Below are 6,000 nucleotides of genomic sequence, written 5' to 3' on the forward strand. Positions count from 1 at the left end.
GCATGCTCTTAGCTGTTACAAACAAAGAGTAATGAGGGTTTTTCCAGCCACAGTAAAAGAGGTTCAAGATAAATTACTTCGTAATTTAAACAGACTGTTATGCATGGCACCAAGAAAAGAGCACCAAAAGCCATGGTGTTATGGCTTATTGGATATACGCTAATTTTGTCATGTATCTGAAAGCCAAGTTTGCTGTGTTTAGCTGTGAATTGAGAATGCTGTCATGTTGATAACCCTCAAGAAGTGATTACAGTGTACATCATTCTGCATTCCTGTAGACTGGAAGACTTGTTAATATATTAGCATTTAAAAAAGACATTAGAGATTACAATATGTTGCCTATACTGAAGTGCCTATGAAATATGAAAGGGTGAATTTTGTTACATTTGTCTGTGTTCACCAGTGGTTGAACCTTTGTTATGGTTGTCATTTGTTTTGGACTTTCTGTTTTGTTTCAGTTTGGTTTTTTAAGCACCTCTTGCTCTCTGTGGTCACGATAATGCCATTAGTGGATTCCAAGTCACACTGCAACATCAGTCAAAATTAACAGGAGGTTTTTTTTGGTTGGAGACTTTATCAAAGTGAATTAAGAAATTAAACTAGGAGGGAAGCAATTATTTTGAAGATTTTGGGCCCAGCTGGAACAATCTGTTGTGTCACAGAAGGCAGGAAAGGAAGCACCTCATGTGCTCTGAGGTTCCAACAAGGTATAGGAGGGTTCTGGTGTCAGACTTCAGTGTTCCTCTGCCTAACTACATTTAAAGAAAGAAGTCCATCACCATATGGAATTTGTTGGAAAAATGTTGGTGATAGGGTAGCTGAGTTTGATGTAGGTAAGGAGATTCTGTCTCTGTCTGGAAGGAGGTGAAACAGATCAAAATAGGGAATTGCAGGATCCTGTGGGCTGCCGGGAGCTGGAATGCATGAACCTGGACGCTTCCAAAGGATTCGCTCTCCAAGTCAATGTTTGCTCTTTTGGTAGTTTATCAAACCCAGAGTGACTCTCCCATCTTGGTTGCCTGCTCCCTCATCGGCAGTAGAGATACCTAATGCCCTGTCTACACTAGATTTTGTTACTTAACCTTTGCTGGAAGAGAGACAGTGACATTGCAATGTCAGTAAAGAGCTATTCATGTTTATCTGTTTCTGATAACTGACTTACATTCTCACCGCAAGTGATTATAGCGGCAAAAGATACTGTGAGCAGTGCACAGGCATCCTGCTGTCTCCTCAACCTTTTCCTTTTACTGCATTGTGAGTTACCAGTACAGTATTTGGGAAATTATGGGCCTTTATATTCTCATATTTCCTTTTTTATTGACTATATATTGTTTAAGTTGTGGTTGAAAATCCACTGGTTCCTTATTTTGATTATTAGTCACTGTTCAGGGTCATTACCAGAAATGCAAACTGTTAGTCTGTTTTTGAAGTAAAATATTCAAACCCACTAAAGAAATGCAAGTAATTTGAAAGGGCCCAATCTAGCCATTTGTTCATTTGCTTGTGAAGCTGTATACAGTATATCCGATGTCTGCATGGGAACATTTCTAATAGCTCTTTGAGCTGGTGAAGGATGATTTGAATGTACATTTGCAAATTAAAAGAATGCTGGAGTGATTCATGGTTAGAAGAGAGTAGGTGAGCCCTAAATTTTACTATCACTACAGTACATTTTATTTTATAAGTATTTTCTTAAGCAAAAGGAAAAACAGGGAATGTGAGCTGGATAGGTGATGTGAAAAACCTGGTCGTTTTGGACAGTGGTAATTAGAGAGATTCCCTTAACGCTGTCTCTGTGGGATGCCTCAGAGATTATTTCAGTAACATGCCGTAGTAGAGCAGAGCACAGCTTCTTTGTTCTTACTGCGTTTTGTTTGGCTGACCTTGCCATTGATGGCTTTTAGGATTCAAAAGCTTGAATAGGATAACAAAACCCCAACAAAACTCGAAGTTTCCACATCCTTAATTGGCAATAAATGTTTAAACTCATTCAGATTTAAATTGATCATATATGGAATGTATCAACAGTCATGAAACTTTTTTAGGTGTATGTATAAAGTCAATGTGGTATGGTAGAAGCTTATGGACTAATTGCAGCTTATATACAGTTATGAGAAAATTTGCCTTTCTTTTTAGTAGTGCTGCATTGTCTGCAGCAACAGGGTTGCTGTTTGAGGTCTAGGTGGAGGTCTGTCCTTGCACAGTCATACTTTTCTACCTGTACAGAGTCAGGAGGAAAGGTGGCAAATTTAGAACCTACTAGGTAGTTTGAAGAGTTTTTTGATCACTGACCCCTTAGCAGTGGGGTTTGTAGTTTCCTATAAGAAGCAGAATAGGATCGCTTCTGCAAAACTCTTTTTATCACTGGAAATAAAATAACGTCCACAAGCTTTTTCCAATATAGGGATGCCTATTCACAGCAGTACTTCATGGTAGTAGCAACGGAGGGATGTACCAGCCTTGTACTTACACAAGGACACAGGAAAGACTTGTGCTAGCAACTTTTGCTAGCCCCACTTCGTGGTGTCAATGCAGTTTTTTGGCCATTGAAGATCCAGTGAAGGCCTTTTCTGGAGAAAAAAATATGTATGTGTGGAAGAAGTGAGTGTTTTCTGGTGAAAGTGGCCATTTGGTTTTGTCTTTTTTTTCTTGTATTTTGTTTTGAGAAGCTGTTTCTGAGAAGAGAAAGATTTGTGCGTCGTTTTATATTTAGTTATGGGCATGACTCAGGAGACCAGTGTGGAAAAGCACATTTTATACACGTAATTTAAATAACACAGTTACTTTGCTAAGTGTCACACATTGCTATCCTGGCATAAAGAAGCAAATGTCTTAAGAAAAAGTAAGAAGAATTGTGCGAATAAAAGTGTTAATCTTTGGGGAGAGCAACTTTGGTCTCCAGTGTCCTGTTAATTTAATTTGACTCATTCCACTACTTAGACTACAGAATTCATACTTTAAATATTGTGTTTCATCTCCTACATTTTGCAGTACTCTGCAATATGAACCACCTTTTCAGTATTGAACACATTATAGTGTTACTGTTCCTGCTATAAAAGTACTCTTCTAATAGTAAATCTTTTTCCTATAAACATATAGTGTAGCAGGTCAAACATTTGTGAAGGTATGTATTCTAGTATTTCTGTGCCCTTTATATCCTAAACCTTTTACTAGCTGCTTTGATTAAAAAAAAAAAAAAATTATATCAGAACACCGATTTAAATAAATCGTGAACTGTGGTTTCTTCAGTTTTATTAGAATAATGTACTTTTTTTCAGATCATGGGGTGCTTTTCTTGGATCTGTTATGTAAAATGTTCTTTTTCATTCTATTTAAGTGCATGTAAAAACATGAAACTGAAGCTTATGAAGGCAAGTAACTGCGAAACTAAGTTTTCATTTAAGAATTATATGTGTCTATTTTATTAGATTATAAGAAAGTAAGAATAAATGGAGCTTTTTATTCTGGGTGAATTAAGCAGGCTTGTTCTGGCAGGTTCAAAGTACTGATTTAATGTTTTTTGTTGTTTGGGTTTTGTGTGTGTTTGTATTGCTTTTTTTTTTGTAGCACATTCTTGTAATTCGTACGGAAAAGAAACATTCTGACTTTCCAGTGTCTTTCACTGCTAAAGGCCACTCTTTAAAGAAGCTGTGAGTGTAAATGGGTTTGAAGAATAAGGCTGATATTTGGGATCAGAATAAACAGAAAATTTCAAGATTTCATGCACTTGTACCATAATGCAAGGCATCAAAATGGAGTAAATAGCGTGCACGTTCAGTAGAGCTACTCCATGGAAGAGGCATCTTTCCTTCCAGCTGCATGATTCGTATGAAATAAATATGCTGAAATGACTTGTCAGAGCTAAAATACTATGTGGCAGCTCCCTTTTCCCTTTTAAGGTAGTTTAATTCTCACCTGTATCACAATATTAGCAAAAGAATAACTGGATGGAAAACTCTCTTCCTTGTCTTTCTGAACTTCTTGAGACTGCCTGACTTTGTGCTTAAGAACAAGACAGATGCTCAGTTACTGGTTTTGTCAGTCTTGAGTGTTTTTCTTTTGAACTGAGTAAATGCCCTAACCATTGGACTACTGATTCTTCTTAGAAAGACTTCACTCTTGTTTTGGCTATGAATGCTGTACTTTGACCATTTGTTTTGCCCTCAGCATAAAGTCCAACTTTCTGCTTCCAAAATGCTGTTAATCCATTACAGCTAAGGTACCTTCATCACTGCAGGAGTACCTACATACGGTGCATTATATTGCATCTCCTTAGTTTCTGAACATTTCAGTGTGTTCCTTTTGGAATTGTTTAGTATGTTCTATAATGTGCCTTGCACGTTTGCAGAATAAAGAAATGATAATTATTGAGGATGCATCTCATCACTTCATTTTCTACAGCTGGCAGTAGATGCTGAATTTTCACATGCAAATTGTACCTTTAATATTCTGTGCTAGAAGACAGCCCTTGTTTAGTAATTTACCCGATTTCACAGGGCTCAAATTGGTAACTATCGATCTCTGAAGTCTGTCTCCTTTCACACCTGAGTTTTCTTTGTCTTGTGATCCATTTGGCTCGCTCTGGCTCTAAGCCATAGTGCAAGGCATTCTGTAGGCTCTGTGGTGAGCTGTGAAGTTCATACTCAAATGGTAATTGGAGCCTCAGCTAAAATAACTGTATTAATACACAATTTTTATCGTAGTTTCCATCTATAAAATGAGGATAGAGACACCACCCACCTTACAGGGGAGATGTAATAATGCGTAGTTAGAGATTGCAAGGTACTCAGGTGCTATAGTGATACTGACCACACAGGTCTAGGAGAGCAAAATAAGAGAAATGCCATTGATTTCATAGTGCCTAAATTTAACTTAATTTCTTTAATGAATCAGGCCGATAGATTTTTCTTTTCTTTTCTTTTCTTTTTTTTTTTTTAATTTAGATTTTCTATTGGGTGTTTTTCTGCAGGGAATTAAGAATTAAGTATTAATATAATGGCATAATATTTAAATAATAACAATTCCAGTGCAAAGCTCCCTGCTTACTCCTAAGCCTAAGCTGAAATCTTATTTGAACAAACTAAAAGCTCTTTTTTCAGTCTTTCAAGGCAACGCTGCATTTTGAGCTCCTGGAATCTGGAGTACCTGTGCACCTGCTTTTGTCTACTGTTACAGAAACCTTTGTGAATGATAAACGTAGGAGACAGATTAGATGTAATTAATATTAATTATCATAACCGTTGATGCTATAGAATCTTGGGTGATTGACCCTTGTAGCAGCCCTAATGAAAACAAAGTCTGATAGTAAAATTCATCAGTACAAAGGAGTAGCACCACATGTGGCTGTTCTTACCAGTAATGTTAGTGATACGTTGTGTGGTGGCACTATCATCTATCCGTGGTATTATATATGTAAATTAAAAAAAAAAAAAAATTCTATTTTCCTAGGAAGGATCTTTGCTTCAAATGTTTCATCTTAGTTCATATGCTTTAAGTTCATAATTTAAAATCATACCGCTATTTAGCAGTAGGGTTACTTACTACAGCAGCTTTCTATATATACTCCTGGTCTTACAAATTTATCCATGAATTAATTGGATCATTGGGTACAGTTAATAAGAAAACACAATTTGCTAATAGAAGGTGGGTCTCTGAGGTGGTGTTTTAGTTGTGTTAATATTAAGAATGTATAAGGAGGGATGGCTCAAGAGATTAGGACATTAAGCTGAAGTCTTGGAAATACAGATTTGATCCCTGCTGTTCTAACACCTTGTGTAACCTTTGCCATGTCATTTATTCTTCATGTGCCTAAGTTCCCTTTGTGTTTAAAAGGTAAGAGCTCTGCTATGCTGAATAGGGTGTGACAGTGATAAATGCTTTAAAATTTTGAGAGTCTCTGGGATGCTGTAGCGTTAGGAGACACATAAATTGATGGATGTAATGAGACGAAGGTAGAAAAATGAAACAGAAGATGAAGCTTTTTGCTTTTAAAATGAACTG

The 6,000-nt window shown here is 36.8% G+C and overlaps 1 protein-coding gene across 2 annotated transcripts in view; it reads left to right on the forward strand.

The window, feature by feature from the left end:
• The window catches only part of PDE10A (phosphodiesterase 10A), a 194,213-nt gene that overhangs the window by 135,865 nt on the left and 52,348 nt on the right, over positions 1 to 6,000 (forward strand). The gene's annotated exons all lie outside the window — the stretch shown is intronic.

The sequence above is a fragment of the Pygoscelis adeliae genome, unplaced genomic scaffold, assembly GCF_000699105.1.
Source record: "Pygoscelis adeliae isolate BGI_AS28 unplaced genomic scaffold, ASM69910v1 Scaffold33, whole genome shotgun sequence".
In the NCBI taxonomy this organism is placed as follows: domain Eukaryota; kingdom Metazoa; phylum Chordata; class Aves; order Sphenisciformes; family Spheniscidae; genus Pygoscelis; species Pygoscelis adeliae.